Consider the following 20629-nt stretch of genomic DNA (forward strand, 5'->3'; position numbering starts at 1 on the left):
ATCAAGGAAACACTACAGACAGGAAGAGTACAAGGAACAAGGAATAGCTGAGGCTCAGAAGTAAAGTAGTGCAGCAGGGAGTTCTAGTCCACGAACAAGGATTTGCTAAGGCTCAGAAGTCCAGGCAGCACTGCAGGGAGTGCTAGTTCAGGAATAAGGATTTGCTACAGCTCAGAAAGAGGAAAAATTATAGCTACACCTCAGGAACAGGAACAAGGAATAACAATGGCTCAGGAACTGGAACAAGGAATAACTATGGCTCACGAACTCTGGAAAAAATAATAATAAAAGCTCAGGAAACAAGGGAGGAATAACTAAGGCTATGGAACAAGAACAAGTAAGAAACTATGACTCAAAACGTCAGGAAACAAGGGTCAGTCTCACTGCAAAACAACTACAATGACCAACACTGGCTTGAAGGAAGCTTAGGTTTCAAAGGACTCACAGTAATCACATGCATCAGGTGTTAGCAGGCCAGCTGCAGCCAGCCACAGGTGTGCTGAATTCCTCCATCCATCCTTGGCCTGCAAGGATGGAGACAAAGCAGTGATCAGGGGATTATAGGTATTGGAGTTCCAAGCATGAGCAGTCGGGCTTCCACAAAACTTGGCATGGATTAGGAATAGATGGTAATTTCCAAAGAGGGTCCATATGGCTGGAAGTCAGAATTTGCATGTAGGGAAAGGTCTGGAACCTTATTAAAGCATTGGAAAGTCCCAAAATGTGGCCTGCTGGTAGTGTATTTAAAAGCACAGGGAGCGAATCATGACACTCACCAACATCTTCAACACATCCATCACCTCAGCCACCTTCTAAGACGACTGGAAACACGGAGGAATAAAGCCCCTCTTCATAAAGACTTCTGCTGATCCCAATGAACTAAAAAATGACTGACTGAACTCCCTACTCACCTTTCTATCAAATCCTTGAGAAAGCGATCAACCAACAACTCACAGAAAACCCAGAGAACAACAATCTTCTGGACATTACTCAAACAAGCTTCCGTTCCACAGCATTGAAACCACACTCATCACTGAAACCGACAACATAAGAACCATCCTGGACCAGGGAGAATCGTCTGCCCTCATCCTCCTCGACCTCTCTGCAGCTTCCAACACCATCTCCCACCATACCCTAATCAAACGCTTCCACCAGATCGGCATCCAAGACAACGCCCTCACATGGATCACATCATTCCTATCCAACAGAACCCAATGAGTCCTCCTTCCTAACTTCTTATCAAAACCCAAAAACTTAATCTGCGGCATCCTCTAAGGCTCTTCACTAAGCGCCATCCACTTTAACGACTACATGATCCCCTTGGCAAACATCATTAGGAACAACTGACTCAACATTGCCTCATATGCTGATGACACACAGCTCATCCTATCACTTTCCAAAGACACCTCCACCGCGAAGATACATTTCCACCTCTGAAAAACCAGCATCACCAACTGGATGAAGACAACTGTCACGGATTCAATGCAGACACAACCGGTCATGATCTTCAGAAGCACCAACTCACCATGACAGGGCTCCTGGTAGCCTGTCCCCCTGTCATCCCCCTCACCAACAATGACCAAGCCCGAAACCTGAGCATCATGCTGGACAACAAACTCATGATGACGAGCCAGATCAAAGTAGTCTCCTCTGTCTGCTTCCTCACCCTCCACAGGCTACGCAAACCTTTCAAGTGACTTCCAGTCTCCACCAGATGCATGATCCCACAGCCCTTGTTACCAGTCATCTGGACTGTGGCAACACTTTATACACCAGAATCACATCAAAACTCATGAAGAGAGCTACAACTCATATAGAATGCAGCAGTCACACTCATCCTGAACCTCCCCAGAATGACCAACATCACCCCACACCTGAGGAAACTCCACCGGCTCCCTGTACATAAATGATGCAAATTCAAGATGCTGACCCACGCCTACAAAGCCCTCAGCAAACAAAGACCAGCACACCTCAACTGCTGCCTCAGATTCCACTTCCCCTCCAGGCCCCTGTGCTCCGCCTCCCTTTCCCTCAACCACACCCCCTGCATCCACCACTGCAATAGAGGAGGCCACTCATTCTGCCTTACTGCAAAATCCTAAAACAGCCTCCCCATCCACCTCAGAACAGCACCCTCACTCCAGGAATTCCAAAGGGGGCTCAAGACCTGGCTCTTTGATTCAACCTCCGAGCAGCAAGACCCAGCACCTGGATATCCTCATGGGTGATTATCGCGCTATACAAATTCTTTTTGATTGATTGATTTGTGGCCTGAGCAGTTCTGGGAAGAGGAGGAAGGTTGCCAACCACATCCATGCACATCCAAGCACATTACTCACTCAAGCTCTTCTACAAAGATGAAGGGCACATCCAAGGCACTGATCAGCAGTGACTCCGAGGAGAAGGCTAGTAGTGAAAGCTGGAATACCAAACGCTTCTAGCTGTCTCTCTCAGGAAACCAACTGCAGGCACCCTTTGACATTTTTAAGTGTGGGGGGGAAGTCTATAACTGGCTGAGATGCAGAGCAAGTATGGAACACCTTAAGAACTTTTATTTTTCTTCTTGTAGGTTGGCATGAAGAGAGACGTCTTCCCCTCAGAGGCCATGTCCTCTGCACCTTTACATCAGAATTATTCCAGTAAAACACTATTCCTTCTCAGGAGGCATTGCAAGATCTTGAACACAGTCTTCCACATTGACCTTTAGGATTAGGGGGACCTAAAATGCAGACAATACCACATGGTGGATCCAGGTGTGCAGCAGAGCAGCAAGAGGTGTTTTATCTTCAAAGCTCTCATGCATAAAACAGCACCTGCTGCTCTGCCCTGCCTGTACACTTGTGTTGTTTGTAAATATTCACAAGTGCTAAGCCATCAGCTATACATATACTGAAACAATGTTTGCAGATGCAAATATCTAATATATGTCAATAAACAACACATTTGCAAAGCTCAAAACTATTCGGAAATGGTCCTTAGGTGTCATTACATGTAAAGTTTGATTATTCACTAGAGTTGATGCATTAATCGCCTCTGTCAACTTAAAAAATATACTGGATTTATGTCCCTTGTATGTACTGAAAAATAAAGTATTTAGGTAAAATAATCCTTGGGAACCTTTAATTGTTACTCTCAGCCTGACAGGGCCCTTTGTGCCAAAGAGGTGCCAGTCACGCACAGTGAGTTTTTATTGACTGTCACAAGTCACTGGTGATAGGAGCCAAAAAACATGTCTGATGAGCAGATGCTTCTCTTGAACAGACTGGACAGATTGACAGTATCAGACATCATGCCCAAATTAGACAATAATGTGAAATCCTGAGTCAACATAATGACAGGCTTCCCACAGTTGTTGAGATGTTTGGTACCAGAAAATGTAATCACACAGCAGGCAACCAGTTGCATCCTACTACAAATGATGAACATCACGGGACCAATTCACAAAGTTCCTCTGCATTTGTGAAGGAGGTCCCGCAGGCGTGGCGGGGGTCACATGCTTGTGGTGGGATCTCCGTAATGAGAAACTGCGGGGTGGGAGATCGAGCCATGAGAGCAGGCCCATCGGAACACATGTTGCAACATGTCCGCCTCTTCATGTATTTACCTGATGATAGTGTCACACCCAACCACATAAATGGTGCATTTCTCAGGACCACAGGGCTAGCAAACAGAGTATCATTTAATACATAAATGTTGCTTCTTACATCCATGCTGTAGAGAGCTGGTTTACAATTACAGGAAACACTTCAAGCTAAGGGTGATGCCAACCCCATTATTGCCCCCCGCAGTGCTCGGTTTCTCTGGTCTACCCATGCCTCTATGATATTGTGCAACAGTAGCATGCAACACTTGATAGTGAATGAGCATCACAGAAGGGCACAGGGTAGTGGTGAATAAACCTCATCATTTGTTTACAGCTTGAACCTGGAGATGCTGCCTATCCATCGCGACCATAGCTGGTGACTTCTCAGCGACACACAAAACTATATGAGACATTGCTTATAACAAAGCTCACTGCAAACTAGGGGCACCGATGAGCAATCGTTTGGCCTACTCAAAGTTAGTTGCTTGCATGGAAGAGGTGGGTCCTTTATGTATTCTCTGACAAGTGTGTGTCTTATGCTCTTTCCACCACAGCATTGCTATCCAATGTCTTGTTGTGTGCTTACAGCCACGAATAAGAATGAGTGCAGTGGTGGCAAACAGGGGTATCACTGAAAATGCAAAAGGAGGAGGCATGAGACTTGCAGGGAATGAAGCAAAGACTGAACAAAAAATGTTTTTAATGTGCGCACTCATCTTGAGCCTATTCACTGCATGTTGCCTCACATGTGCAGATCCTAAATGTACAATGGATCACACTGGTGTCTCGGCCATTGTATATAACCTGCTTCTCACTCTGTGCTTATTATTCACATGAACCATATGTTTGACGATAGAATGTTGCACAAATGACCACTGTGATATAATATGTTGATCATGCATCGGTCTGCATACTGTCTCACTTGACATAGTTCTTACTGTATATACAATGTCATCTTCTGTGACACTCTTAGTAGCCCTTCACCAACTATCAGTTTTTCACAAATGTACCTTCATAAAGTAATTGGAATATGCAAAACATTTTGCATTCACATTGATTGTTTTTCTTTGTGTCTGTGTCTTGTGTGTGAGTGGATGTTGTTATATCCATAGTTATCTTTCTTTTCTTTGACACTTGTTGCCCAAAGCAGACCAACGTATGCCTACGAAGGCCAAAGCTGGGGCTCATTTTCAAGCAATCCACATATGATATATCTGCATGCATTACAAACTAGTTTAACTAATTGGCTGAGTTAATTTTGTATCCAGAAAATGGCACGCACCTGACACTACACTACACAACCGTGCCAATCTATTGCATTGCTCAAAAACTACAACACCTAGGTATGTGAGTCATGGTAGCAACAAGGTCCATATTGATGTTACCTTTGGGAGGGAAGTTGAACTGCTCCTAAAGGTGGTGCCACGCTTAGTTCAGAAGGCTGAGTAGGCTGCTCACCACTGATAAAGTGTTCCTTGGTTATTTTGCTGAGAAATCCCCTGCATGTTAGCTTCATTTCTAAAGCTCTTGTGTTCTTTCAACTCTTGCATCTGTACAGTTCTTATTGTAACAGACAACAAAGTGAAGGAAGGAATGCTTGAATGAATCCCAGCTACTGGCAATTGCTCAGGCCTCATTCCAATCCATAATTATTTGCTCAAAGTTGGGACAGGAATGTCCCCTGAATGGAGAAACGGGCATGAACCCCCTCCCCTGGGTGACCTAGCTGCATCTTATAATGTTTCTTGATTTAGTTTTGGCCCAGCACACAGGATAATCCTGTGTGCAGGCTGAACCCTAAGCTTTTTCATGTTTTGAGACCTAGATCTGGGATTTGTGGTCTGGAGGGGTGTACAAAGCATACCTTCTAATGGAGACAAACTACTTTCTATGCTCTGGGTAATGTACGTTAAGCAGGGGTGGCAACATACTTTTTTTCCACCTGGTACAATTGAGCACAACATTGAGGTGAAGCCCAACATTTCCAGACTTAGAAGAGTAAGAGTGTAATGCAGCATTCCAGAGCTGCTGAGTATAGTCGAGACACTGAAGTGGGGAAGGACAGAGGTAAGTCTGCCTTCAGACCTTTAGGAAAGGGAATTTCAGATTATCTCACTGAGGGGCACTGACATTTGGTTAGAAGGTGGTGTGGGGTGTGTCACCAGAATCTGTTCTAATGCAATGGGAATCCTAGAGGAAGGGTCAGCCTCTTTTCTTTCTCTCACAGATGCTTATACAAAAGGGTTAAACTCAGCCAGGTACAGAGCTTCACACTCTATTGTGCCCAGAGTTGAGGGTACTGTAGTGCGAGATGAGCCTTGTCACTTGTACCTGCTGTGAGTAGCCATCACCTGACTGAAGACTTTGGACCTGATTCAGATACTGGTGGACAGGTTAGTCTGTCACATCGGTGATGGATATCTGTCCACCGAAATCTAAATCCGATTATGTCCTATGGGATTTAGATTGGGGCGGATGGGATATCCTTCATCGTTGTGACAGGTTAACCCGTCCCCTGATATCTAAATCAGACCCTTTGTCTGCTTTCCTGAAGAAGAGTAACCAAAGGAAAGGAACCGCTCTAAACCAGTTCCAGAGCAAGGACAGTGGGATCAACATCCCCTGTCTGGAAAATTGCTGTTTAAGTTGGACCCAAACTCTGCTATTTAGTTCCAAAATTCCTATCATCCAAGGAGATACTCCAAAGAGTACTCAAGCATGTCCAGAGAGGTGAGGGGCTAGCTCCGTAATGTCTGCACAATCTTTCTGGAAGGAGTACCTCAGAATTACCAGCAATTTGACAGAAATCCAAGAAAATTAAATGCCTTTCTGGACACTTTGTCAGGTCAACTCCACATTTAAACCCCACTTTTATGCTTCTTACTGGTCCCAAGTGGGGTTTATCATAAGTAATATAATTGAAATGCCCCTGCATGGGCAATGCCCCTTGTTTTATATGCCAGTCCTCTTCTAGACAACTTTTCGGCCTTCCTTGCCGAATTGAAGAAGGTATTTGATCACAGAGATCAAAACGTCCCTGGCCAAGAAGAGATTTTAGAGCTTTCACTGTGTTCTTTGGATCTGTATTTTTATATCTCTAGATTCGGGGCCTTAGCCAGAGACATTGAATGGACCAATTCAACTCTTTTTGCCCTCGTTCAAATGGATTTAAAAGGTAAAATAAAGTATGGACCTCCTAGCCTTCAGGATCTCATACAATTAGATTTCCAGATCGACAGCTATCTTCAGGAACAATGTTTGAGACGTAGGAAGCAATCTTCCTCGAAACCAACCCATAGGCATTCACCACTTCCAAATCTTCTGAGCCTGAAGATGGGTGGGTTATACTCAGGGACCTCTCACTGAAGAAGAAAGGATAAGAAAGTTGGGATTATGTATGCGTTGTGGTCAGGAAGGCTACCTTTTGAGTTCTTGCCCTGGTTAGCTGGAAGGTTTTTTCTGGTCTTCAGTTTTTATCCTTTCCACTGTTTTATTTTCTGGAGCAGATCCAGATATCCTGTTTATTGGTAATTGAGTTACTGGTTGGGAGGGGGGCAACCCTACTCAAGCAGCAACCACAATCTCTGTCAGGGTGAAACACAAGCAAACCTCAAATTAACCTGTGCTTAACCCACTGGTAGCTTGATATAAAAGCAGTCAGGCTGAGCTTAGAGACAATGTATAAAGTATTTATGCAGCACTCCAAACAGTAAAAAAGGGAAAATGCAACACATGAAAAACCCTACACCAATTTAGAAAATGTTAGTAACAAAACAGCAAAAATCCAATCAGTAAAACAGGAGATATGTAATTTCAAAGTTTTAAGTAAAAATAGTGCCTAGAAGCACAAAGTGCCAACTGTGTTTATCTGGTCATGCTGGACCAGGAGAAAGTCACAAGTTCAGGCTGACTGCAATGGAGTGCATGCCGGATAAAGAGACCTAGTTAGGTCTGCTGAACAAAGAACCTTAAATCCTGGTTTGTGGAGATTTGTGAGATCCCACATTCAGATTGTGGTGTACTTCAGCTGTTCCAAGGAGCTGCGAGGCAGCAATGCGGAGTCCTCTGTCATCGCTGAGGATGCCATTGACAAGAGTCTTGTGATGTGAATTCCTCCTTCGAAAATGCATTTTGCACTGGAGGTTCCAAAGAAGCTGGAGTGCATGCCGGATAAAGAGACCAAGTTAGGTCTACTGAACAAAGAACCTTAAATCCTGGTTTGTGGAGATTTGTGAGATCCCACGTTCAGATTGTGGTGCACTTCAGCTGTTCCAAGGAGCCGCGAGGCAGCAATGCGGAGTCCTCTGTCATCGCAGAGGATGCCATTGACAAGAGTCTTGTGATGTGAATTCCTCCTTCGAAAATGCATTTTGCACTGGAGGTTCCAAAGAAGCTGTGGGGCTGCGATAAGGAGTCCTGGATCGTTGTTGAGGATCCCGCTGATGAGGTGCTTGCGCTGAAAAGGCCTTATATCGAGGATAAATTGCACCATGGCAGTTCCAAGGAGATTGGGGACCTGCAATGCGAAGTTTGGTGTCGGGGTGTCTCGCACTGCAGCGATTCCGAAGTGTCTGCAAAGAGATATGTTGTGCTGTCCGGGTTCTGCTCTCAGAACCCCAGAGGTGTTTGGAATTTCCTTCCTCCCTGCTTTGGCCCCATTTTTATACCTGGTGCCAGCCTTTGTGTGGGGGAAAACCTGGTTCTGGTACGTTGTTCACCTTCCACTTGTATTGGCTCAAAATTGTCTACTGTGACAAATGCAAGGGCAGGCCTGGTGTCAGGTTCCTTTGCATGTGCTGCAGGCAAAACCCTTTGAAATGGAATCAGGGCAGGGCGCATCTCCTCCCCAGCCATCCTGCCAGGAAGACCCTCTCCCCTCACACGTAGGCTTTCTTTGTCTCACTGTCTGGAAACAGTGCACAACCTACATCTGGACAGAAAATTCTGAACTTTCTAAAAGTGGCATTTTTTTAATTGTAACTTAAAAACCAACCTCCATTAAAGAGGATTTTAAATTACAGTTCATTTTGAGTGTAAACACCATTTCACTATCTGCTCCCAATCTCAGATTAGCACTCACTAAGTGTAGTAAGTGTTAGTCTGCCGGAGAGATAGGTCTTACAACAAAGAAAAATGACTTTAGGAGTTCTCACTTCCAGGACATGTAAACTTAAACCCACAGGTCCAACATTTTAAATACCATGCACTCTGCCATAGGGGTGGTTTGGGCCTACCTTAGGGGGTGACTTAAATGTTTCAAAAATGAAGGTTTGGACAGGCAAATGATTTATTTTGCCAGGTCAAAATGGCATTTTAAAACTGCTCTTCCGGCTACAGTGGCAGGCCTTAGACATGTTTTTCAGGGCTACATAAGTGGGTTGCACTTAATTTACAGGCCTTGGGTAAATGGGGTATCGTTTACTAGGGACTTATAGGTAAATTAAATAAGCCAATTAGATGTAGACGACTTTTACCATGTTGTAGGGAGACAGCACTGGTACTTTAGCACTAGTTAGCTGGGGTAAAGCATACAGAGTCCTAATGGCAACAAAAACAAGTTCAACAAAGTAAGGTGGTGAAGGCAAAAAAATTCGGAGGAATACCACACCAAGTATGTCAGGTCTAACATGTATAGCCCCAAGCTGAAAGCAGGGAGAACTGCCCCCATCGTGAGAGTTCTAATTGCTAAGGCAGAAAAACCTGGAAAGACCACCAGCATTTGTGTGGTCATTCCTAGGGTGATGTTCCATCTTAAAGTCCATTCCCTGTAGGAGGATGGAATACCTCAACAGCACTGGTTTACAGGGGTAAAGTGCACAGGGTCCTAAAGCCAGGAAAACCGAGATCAGCAAAGTGTGGCGGTGAAGGCAAAAACATCTGAGTTAATTTCATGACAGGTCTAACATTAATCACACAATGAGACACTGTACATAAATAACCAGGGGCATTTAGTTTATTACACCAATGCATTCACACAATACATTGGTAGATGGTTACTCCACAGTGAGACAGGTACCCATAGAAGGTGGCCATTCTTATGGACTCAGGGGAACCACATTGGTTGCCGCATCTGAAGTTTTTGTACTGATCTAGGTTTAGCCGTACCATTGCAGTATTTAGGCAATGGAGAGCAGTTTGAGCCCATGACATGATAGGTATCTGTGTAGTCTGCTACTCAGTATATGGTTTGAATTTGTCATGGATGATGTCCAGAGCTTGTCTTCTAGGCAACACTTGCAGGGTCTTCTTCGTAGAAAAATATGCCTTTTTACTGCAAGAGGCAGAACCAAAAGTCAGACTGAAACAGTATTAGACCTGTCAGTTACAGGGTGGTTTTCCCCCAAACTTTTTGATTACTCCTCCATTTTTGATGATCCCATTATACTTGGCTTTAGCGCTCTGTGCACTTTACCACTGCTAACCAGTGCAAAAGTGTGTGTGCACACTCCTTTACACACGGTGAAATTGACCCAATTGACACATTTAATCTACTTGTAAGTCCCTATTAAAGTGGTAGTACATGTACCAAGATCCTGTAAGTTAAATTCTACTACGGGGGCTATAGAACTGGTTGTGCCTCCCACTTAAGTGACACCTTTCAATTGAGAGCAGGTTTGAATGTTGAGTTTGGTGTCTACAAAATTGTAATTTGAAACCCTCTTTAATGGTAAAGTCGGATTTTAAGTCACAATTCTTAAAATGCCAATTTTAGAAAGTTGGCATTTTTTTGTTCCAGCTATATCGTGCCTGCATCCTGTTTCCCGGGTACATGACTAGGTATAGCTGGCAGTTGGTTTCTACGTATTGCTCCCAGAATCTGAGACATAGGAGCAAAGGTGTTTGCAAGATGGGCCATCCCATACTTGATGAGGAATGGGAGCTGTCATCAGAACACTACCCGGCCTCTGAAAGATTCAAAAGAAGGCCTGCCTTGCTGCCAGAAGGACTACCCAGCTGCTGGAAGGACTGCCTTGCTGTCAGACTGGACATGCTTGCCTTGATCCCAGGCTACCGTGATTGTCTGCAAGGGTAAGTTGTCTGACCTTTTTTGTCAGTTACAGTGACACAACAAGCTTCAAGTGTCCTCCCTGCAACTACCCAGATGACTGACACCAACTGGGCCAGCCTGAGCCCTGATGCTGGTCTCTGCTGCAGTGAGATTGACCCCAAGATCTGCCCCCTGATCCTGGACACTTGGCTGGCATCAGTGAGAATTCCCCCTCAGCAAAAGGGGAAAAACCTGAAGTTTGGGCTTGTGACAGTGATGTGACCTCTTTGCACTGAGAGCTGACCGCCTGTGCCAAACACCAACGTGGAGCTCCAGCGGGATCTGCACGTGGGATTCACGCCAACAGTAAAAGTCCACAACAACCGGCAACAAGAGACATTCACTTTGCACTGACAACAACATCTGCGATGATCAACCAACGAAGCACCAGCGACTGATTCTTACCGTTACAGCAACAACCAGCAACGTGAAGCATGCCCTTCCTGCCGACAGCAACCATGTGTGATGATCAACCAACAAGAAGCTCCAGCAATGACTGGCACTTCACACTACTGCAACAACTGTTTACAATGTTCAACCTGCTCCTCATGCTGAAAGCCTCCTCCTTGCGGCCCCACCAACAAAAACAGAACTCTTCATGTAGGACTTGAGAAGGTAACAGTTCAGCGGAACTAACTATTTTTGTATCCGACCCATGATCCATCGTGGTCAGCCTGAATTTGTGACTTTGTTCCAGTTCACCGTGACCAGGTAACTGCAAGTGGCACTTTGTGCTTCTAGCCAGTGGTGTAACACAGGCCTCTGCAGCCCCCGCAGTGTGGTTGGGGCCCCGGAGCTCCAGAAGGCCCCCTCAGCACAGTACAATGCACGTGGGTGGCAGGCCCCTGTTTGGGTCCAGGGGGAGTGGGCCACCCTCTAGGCACTTTGCAGGGGGGGGCCCTACAAGTTTCTTTACATCACTGCTTCTAGCACTTTTGTCACTTAAAACTTTAAAAAGCAATATCTCTGGTTCTACTGATTTTGATTGTTTTGTTTTCAGTTTATTAACATTTACTCTATTTTTCTTATGTTGTGTTTCCACTATGTTACTGTTTTTATGGTGCAAAAAAACTTTACACATTGCCTCTACGTTAATCCTGTCTGCTTTGTAAGCTAGGTACCAGAGTATTAAGCACAGGTTAATTTACCAAATTTTGTGGTTTACCCTGACAAGGATTGTGTTTATTATTTGAGTGGTGCTTCCACCCCCTCTACTAATAACATCATTAATTATACATATTATAGTACTTCCACTTTTATAAGTGAGAACTCTGGCTGGAATTGATTAATTATGTACTAATGGATAGTCTTTTAAGTCTGAGAGGGTCATTACGAGTCTGGTGGTTCAAGGTTGGACCGCCAGAGGACCACCGTCACCACTGGAAATATGGTTCCCGGCAGACTGTCGGCCATCAGGGTTGAACTCAGCGCCTCTGTGCTGATCACAACACCACTTACTGCCAGCATATCCATGGTGGGGGCAGCCACAGGGGGCCCCTGCGCTGCCTATGTGCATAGCCTGGACAGTGCAGGCCCCCTCCCCCCCGGCCAATACCATAGCACCCTTTCTGCCGGTCATGGTCGGACCGTCAAAGTCGTAATGAGGCCCTGAATCTCTAACCCCAACCCGTCTCCACGAGTAAGCCTTGGACTGCTCAATTTTACTACCCTGAGGATCAAATGCAAATAGGTCTACTGGACGCTCAGTGTTGGGATCAATAGTTAGGTAAAGACACAGAACACCAGTGGTGAAAGGTTCTGATTATTACAATCTGAGTCTGGTAACCTCGGACTGCACGAGACTCCTGGAAGAAAGTTCCACACTGTCACACTAAGAAACAATTACTTTCTGCCCTTATGGGCAGGCAGTTTAAGAACAGGCCACTGGTGACAGACAACTGCTTAAGCAGCAGGCGGTTGGCCTGGATGTAATTGCAGCGGTAATAAACAAGGTCTGCATTAAATTTGCATTTTGATTTGAACGGGCAGACAGTCACTTTGCTGGATGCCTCATATAGCCCTTCCAGCCTAGGAAAATTGGCCCCAGGTACTTTCCACATATTTTATGAGTGGATCTTCTGAATTACACAGTCCCACCTACAGCTCTGGATGGCTTCCATGTAACACCATGGCCAGTAAATACTAGCACCTTCATCACTGGATATCGGCTTTACGAATAACACTGTGCTTGCAACACTTCTCTTGTCCTGATGATGACCCAACTTTTAGGGTTGAACGGTCATTACTACTCTGTGGCTCAAAGATCATTTCAAAACAGTATGGCTACTAAGGAGCACAGGGCTTTCTGTTTTGTCGCAATAACCAAGCGTGCTCCATAGGAAGAAGCATTGTAACATAATAATTACCAGCCATTATATTTTTCTCTATTTCTCTATTTTAATTTGATAGTTTCTTACTGGAATGTTTTTTTTTTTTTTGCCTCACTTACATCATTACACTTCCAAGCACTATTTTGTTGTATAACTTATGCAATTCTGTATTGATTGTTCACGAAAAGATTTTTGTCATAAATCTATTCTGTTACATTTCCAGATGCTAGGAAGTAACCTTTTTGAATATTAATTGATTGCTATTATGATAGAATTTAGCTACCTTTGTAAACCTAACTATTGGTGTTATCAAAACGGGGTTGGACACTGTTGTTTCTTCACTATAAGTGGCACAGGCAGCTGCATATGATTCTGCCCTGGCCCCTTCTGCCACCCCCATTCATTCACACAATGGCAGATTTCTAAGATTCCCAGCACTCCCTGGTCTTGCCACCTTCATAGGGTCCCACTACCGTATCCTGGTGGAAGGAATTGCTGAACTGGAGGTGTTGGATTGCAAATGAGTAAAAGGCTTTTTATTGTGCCTTGTTAATTTAAAGGGTTATGACTGGTGATGGGAACCCCTTTAAAAATCCATGACCCCAGGCTTCTACATCAATGTCATTAATAATATGACCTAAACATGAGACCTGTCGGTAAGTCTAAGGGGGACAGGGTGTGGGAAGCTGAAATCCCTACAGCCTACGCATGCATTTCACTGACACAGGAAATAATGTTAGGATAAAATCGTAAGCCTTATATATCCAAAGTGATAACCTGAATTAATCCCCAAAAGGCAACAATTGTGCCAAAACAAAACACTTTTTATTCATTAATCAAAACTAGGAGAAATGTTTGTCTTCTTCTCACAGTCCCTAGGTGTATCTCTACATTGAATGAGATCTAGATTTACATAACTTTGCTTGATTTGCTAACATTAACAAATTCCAAACAGCTTTAACTCAGCAGAATTGTTTCTTTCGAGATGTTTGCATGGCCTTTGCATGACACAAATGTCCTATACTGACAAAGACAGCTATATTATTCTATTCTTTTTAACTGTTTGCCCTGCATTGGAATCTAAAAAAATTCAAATTGCAAAACGAATCTGAAACTTGCTTCTTTATTAATAGGATTCTACAGTAAAGATGTAGTAGAGAGGAGATGGCATGATATAAATATACTTTCAAAATTACATGAGTGTCCTTTCTTTCAGAGATCAAGAAGGATGTGAAAAACGCATTCCGAGCAAAACTTTCACTCTTTGTTAGAACTGTCTTTGTTAGAAGTTACCATCTCAATGGAAACTGCTCCTGTCCCATAGTTTTCTCACCTGCTGATTGGTTGACTGAATAACTTATCTGAAACATTTATAATAATTTGTTTTCATTGTTATTTGATTGTAAAGAGTGTCTCAGGGAAAGAACAGATAATGGTGACTCACTCATTCTCTTAGCATTTCAAGCTTATAACTGCGAGAGACAGACTTTGCTCTCTTCCTAAACTATTCTATATCAGAGTCTGAAACAGTATTCTTTATGACTACTGATAGCTTCACTTACTTAGCCACTTCGCAGACTCGTGTTCCTTTTTGCTACTTTCTGACTAAAACAATTTACTCCTACTGATTTAGAATATTAGAATAGGGACTAGATTATGTGACAGACTTTATGCAATGTTCTGTAAATCTTATTTGGCTAATAAAGAAAAGATTAAAAAAGTTATGATAAATTAAACTTGAAATTCTAACCAACAGTCTCATTATTGACTCCTGAGAATTACAAAATCTATGAATTCTATGTATTGATGTTGAAAATGCAGCTTCCTTTTCTAAGAGTTGTGGATTGTTTTATAAATGTAGGATTCTCTACGCTCCCAAAAGGTTGGTAGATGAGAATGGTTAAAGGACATGTAGAAAGATGCTGCCATAATTAAAAAGTGTTCAAATTTAGATAAAGCCCAAATGTCTAGAATCTAGTTGTGAAGACTGATGAAGTGCAGTTTTTGAAGCGGTAGCAGATTGCAGTTGAAGAACTTGTAAAATCTACGGGTGTGAGTATCAATAGGGCGATATATTGAAATTGTACAAAGTGTGATTTGTGAATGTTCTGATGGTATTTTCAAGTGCAATTGCTATTTGTCTATGGGCCAGATGTATGAAAACAGCCTTTTGCGAATCAGAAATAGTGATTTTTAAGAAATCGCTATTTCTGATTCGCAAAATGCCATGTATCATATTTGCGATTCAGTAATAGAGATTTCTTAAAAATCGCAAATGCTATTACTGAATCGCAAATTGCGATACCAGCCCCCATTCGCATCTATGGGCCTGTCGGCCCATATTTGCGAATATTTTGCATGTCCCAAATTGCGAATTCCTAACTGGAATTCACAATTTTGGGAAATGCAAAGTCCAGGGTGCTGGGGGCCTAAGGCCCCTCTGCTGCACCCCAATTTTTTTTTTAACAAAACATGCCAAAAAGGCATCTGTGCTTTACATGTAAATTTTAAAAATGCATTTTAACTGCATTTTTAAAATTTGCACATGGTTACCACCAAGTTCAACTTGGTGGTAATAGTGATTCCTTAATGCCCAATTTGCATCAAGGAATTGCTTCATACATGTGCTTTCAAAATCGCAAATAAGAATTCCTTATTTGCGATTTCTAATTTAGAGAGTCGCAATTTGCGACTCTCTAAACAGGGTCGCAATTTTAAGGAATCGGTGTTTAAGCAATTCCTTAAAATTGCATTCAGAATGCCTTTGATATATTCAGAAAGGGCTTTTTGCATTCAGATAAGGGCATTCGCACCGTTTGCGAATGCGAAAAGCTTTGATACATCTGGCCCTATATGTTTTATGTGCTTTGTCAAAGAAGGCACAGAAGTTATTGGACTAAGAAGTAGTCTAATATCCCTGACAGAGATACAGATATACAGATAAGATGTTTTCTTGTCTGCTAAGAGAAGTGTAAATCATGAGAAGTTGTTGGCTACACAAATAGATAGAGATATAATAATTTGTTGTGATTGTACTAATTTCTAATTGGTGCTTGTGATGCCTGGTGCGCAAAGGTGACACAACACCAATTAGGTGATTTCCCGCAGGCCAAGAACTCATCATTGTGAACAGAGAATTATTTTTCTGATTGAAAATTGGAAGGTGTCAAACCTAGTTTCAATTGTTGATTGCACTATTGGTTTTCTTTAGAAAAGGAGGCAAAGTTTCAGGTCATTTTTATACTGTTTAGTTGTTTGTCTTTTTGCTTTGTATGGAGAAAATTGTAAAGGTGGGTGAGCTGCTGCAAAGAACGAGTTATTGCAACATATTGTGCCACGCAGATATTGTTTGGTTGGTGTAACGCCACTCTATGATTGGTTTGATCTCGCCCAGGGTTGTGAAATTATTGGTTGATTGAACTAAGGAACTGTATTGTGATTTGATAAAAGAGGTGTGTCCTGTCGTATACAGAACAATTTCAAAATAAATTAAGACGCTGTAAGTTAGATTAATGATTTTTGGCGAAATAAGTCTGAAATCATGAAATATTTCAAAGCTTTGAGGAGTCTAATGAGAGGTGATGTAATTGTTCCAGTTAGGCAGGGTGAGGAGGCACCCCCTGAGGGTACACTAGCCTATCATATGATGATTGAAGAAGGTTCACATACATGTGTTTGGCTTAGTCAGTGGTGTACGATCACTGAAAAAGAAGGCGTACTGAGTTTTCATAGATGGGGAGCCTTCAATTTATGAATCATGGGCAGATTAAGAGAAACATGGCATGAGATTAAGCCACCTCCTAGATCTACTCATTTTGAAGCATTGGGAGAAGATGTCTCAAATTAAGGACAGAGAGAGATTTCAAAAACAAACTAAACGAGCAATGAGAAATTATGCAGATGCCATTTTGGATGATCAAGTGCAGAGATGGAGGATGAGTGTAGTGGAAGGTGCTAGATTATATCCTGTATGTTAAAAAAAGTGAGAACAAAGACCAAAGAATCTGAAAAACCTAAAAGGAAAAAGATTAAAGGGGACAAAAAAGAAGAGAAAGATAAAACAAAATTTGATTTGGATACTGATTTAGGTGATGATATTTTGTATGAACGTTTGGCCACACGTCCACCACCATATGTGGGTCCTAAACCAAATGATAGAGCTCAATTGATAAATAATGTGACTATAGCTCCAGCTCCAATAGGTCCTGTTGTTCCACAAGTTACTAGTCTGATGCAAGCAGTACAGCCTGCAAATATGCAAAACGTATTGAGAGCAGTTGCAAGTGCTCCAGCACCAATGAGTATAGCTCAAATGGTGACACAGACAGATGCTCCGGTTTCTGTGGTTACGACTCCAGCACAGATTACTGAATTGATTACAACACAGACTGCGCCTGCATAGGTTGTTCATGCACCAGCTACAGTACTTCAGGAAACAATTGGGGGTATACCAGTGAATGGGTTTATCCTGAAATCACAAAATTCACAGATTGTAGTGTGGACAATTCCACAGACCATTCAAGCATTAGGAGAATGAAGACTATTTCTTTTCACAACACAAACTGTACCAGGTGAATGTAATTTGGAAGGTGGTTTATTTCCTCCTTGGTTTGAAGAGGCTGCTTGAAATTGTGTGAAAGTTGAGGATGCAGAAAGCAAAGTACCTGCTCAAGTTCAAGTACCAGTCTAGCTCTTGAAAAGGACAGACCATTAAATGTGCCTAAATTAAAAATTGAATTAGAAGAAATTGTTGGGGGATGTTTGGATCTTGATCACATAAATCAATATCAAGAAAAATAATAGTACAAATAATTAGTATACTTGTGCAAGATATTACGAGAAAAGATGCAACTGTTCATGACAAATTAACTGAATTGGCAAGCAACTATGAGGTTATTTCTAAAAGCGTACTAGAAGGGAGAAGTTTCAGGGTGCAGTTACATGAAGAATCCATTGAAAACATAAGTTCTTCAGGAATGCAGATTCATCTAATTGAATTAATAAAATGTGTACGCAAAAAAAGCAAGTTTGAAAAATTTGATAGTAAATGGGGTTACAAAAATAATGAAAAGAAAAAGAAACATGCTGAGGAGAAAAAGAAAGGAACTGGACATTCAGGAAAGAAAGAGACAACTGCTGCCTATCCTTTAAGAGAGATACCAGGTGGAGGGTATGTACATGTCCCTTGGAGTAGGGGATACCTTGCATCCTTCACAAACAACTTTACACAGTTGAAAGAATGTCCAATGCAGTGGTATACACAAGTCAATAGAATTGTTAAGATTGGAAAATTGTGGGGTGATTTAAGTTGATATTGTGGTTCCGAGTGACTTGTGGGTTGAATGTAAGATTGCTTTTCAATGGCCAGATGCAGAGTCGGTGAGAGATCCTGTCACAAATACACCTTCACCTGTGGTAATGACTAAGTATAATGAGGCGATAACATTTTTGAAAGGCGGAGTTCCACCTAAGGATTTGGATTTTTTGAAATTGAATCAAATGCAGCAGGATTTTAAGGAAACTGTGCATGAGTTATGTGAGAGGCATTTCAACAACATACAGGACAGACATTATTTTGATCCAGCAGGAATGGGATATTTTATTACATAGTTTGTGCTTGTTTTGAGACCTGAGATTTGTCAGCACATACAGCAGAATGTGATTTGTTGGCAGAAGCAGTTTTTGGATGAGATTTCTAAGCATGCATAGTACTGCAGCAATGATCAGGAAAGGAAACAACATAAAAATAAGGGCAGGTTTATGTTGGCCCAGACTAAGGGACTAATTGGACCATTTGAAGAGAATCATCAGTTTGTGGTGTGTGAGTCAAGTCCTGTTAGTCATTTAGGGAGAGTTTTACTGTGCAAGGTAAATTGCACTATTTATTGCACGACTCAAGGAGTTGAGTTTCAGACTCATGATGAATTCACCAATTATGGGATTATGAAAGTCTAATGCCAAATGTATAATTGTACAACACTTGAGGGAGGTGAATGATATCATAATCCCATGTTGGGAATCCAGCCACCATACTTTATTTGTCAAATTCCATGTGCAGCTGCATGGTTTACTGTAATTGATCTCTGCCAAGATTTATTTTCAGTTCCATTGCACGAAGAGAGTCAGCACTAGTTCTCCTTCATGTTCCAAGAGAAAGTATTGGCATGGTGTCCGGCCGCACAGGGCTATACTGAGAGCCCATCAATTTTCCACCAGTTCCTGAAAAAGAATCTGGAATCATTGATCATGCCCAGAAGTTTAGTTTTGGTGCAATACATTGATGATTTACTCGTTTCATGAGTGACAAAATAATCTTGCAAAATTAACACCATTGCATTGTTAAGTCATTTGGGGCCAGATGTAGCAAAATCCGATTTTGCGACTTGCAAATTGTGAGTCTGAGCGACTCGCAATTTGCAAGTCGCAAAATCGGATGCAGAATGGTATCTCAGACACCTTCTGCGACTCGCTATGGGGTCGCAAAGACCCACCTCATCAATATTCATGAGGTGGGTCGCATTTTGCGACCCCATAGAGAGTCCCTGCACTCACAGGGATGGTGGCCTGCTGTAGTCAGTAGACCTCCATGTCTGTGACTGCTTTTTAAATAAAGCAGTTTTTTAAAAAAAATTTGCAGCCCGTTTTCCTTAAAGGAAAACGAGTTGCAAAATGAAAAAAATACCAAAACCATAGGACCACTGCGTGCTCTGAAAAAATATTTTTTCGACATTCACAAAGGGGAAGGGGTCCCATGGGGACCCCTTCCCTTTTGCGAATGAGTTACCACCAGTGTGACACTGGTGGTAACTGCGAGTTGCTTTGCGACCGCATTCGCGGTCACAAAGCAATTCTGAATTGCGATGCGAGTCGCAAATAGGAAGGGAACACCCTTCCTATTTGCAAGTCGCATTCCCAAATTGCGAGTCGGTACCGACTCGCAATTTGGGAATGAGCATCGCGTGAGGCCGTTTCCATGGCGCAAACTGCATTTTTCACAGTTTGCGCCATGCAAACGGCTTGCTACATCTGGCCCGTGGTACTGAATGGATATAAAGTATCTCCGAATAAGTTGCAAAATTGTCAAAAAGAGGTCCAATATTTGTGGCATATCATTGAAAAAGGAACAAGAAAACTGTCAAGATAGAGATTTGAATGATTCCTCCTAAAACACAGAGAGAAGTGAAGATGTTTTTGGAAATGGTTTGCTACTGTGGAAAGTGGATACTCATCTTGTCCAACGAATGCAAGAAGGTGTTACTAGAGCTGAAAGTGTCAGACATGCCCCTGCAGTGGGAATGCCAATTTACTCGTAAGATTTCATACTGTTTTGCAGTGAGTGGGATGGCTTTGCTCTCTTAATGCTGACTCAATTACATGGAGATGGCAAATAGCCTATGACATATTTTTCTGTGACCTTTGATCCTGTAGCCCCAGTTTTTTCTAACTGTCTCAAAGCAATAGCTGCTGTGAGACCTAGTCATAAAAAATTTGAAAATGTAGTGATCGGACATCCTTTAAGAGTCATGGTCCCTCACTAGGCAGAAGTATTACTTACAAGGACAAAGACTCAGCACCTTACTAACTATAGACTAACTCGTTATGGGCAGCAGATCTTGGTGGGAAGTAATGTGCTGAAAATATGTCAAGTACTGAATCCTAGGGAGACAA

The sequence above is a fragment of the Pleurodeles waltl genome, chromosome 6 (genome assembly GCF_031143425.1).
Source record: "Pleurodeles waltl isolate 20211129_DDA chromosome 6, aPleWal1.hap1.20221129, whole genome shotgun sequence".
Classification (NCBI taxonomy): domain Eukaryota; kingdom Metazoa; phylum Chordata; class Amphibia; order Caudata; family Salamandridae; genus Pleurodeles; species Pleurodeles waltl.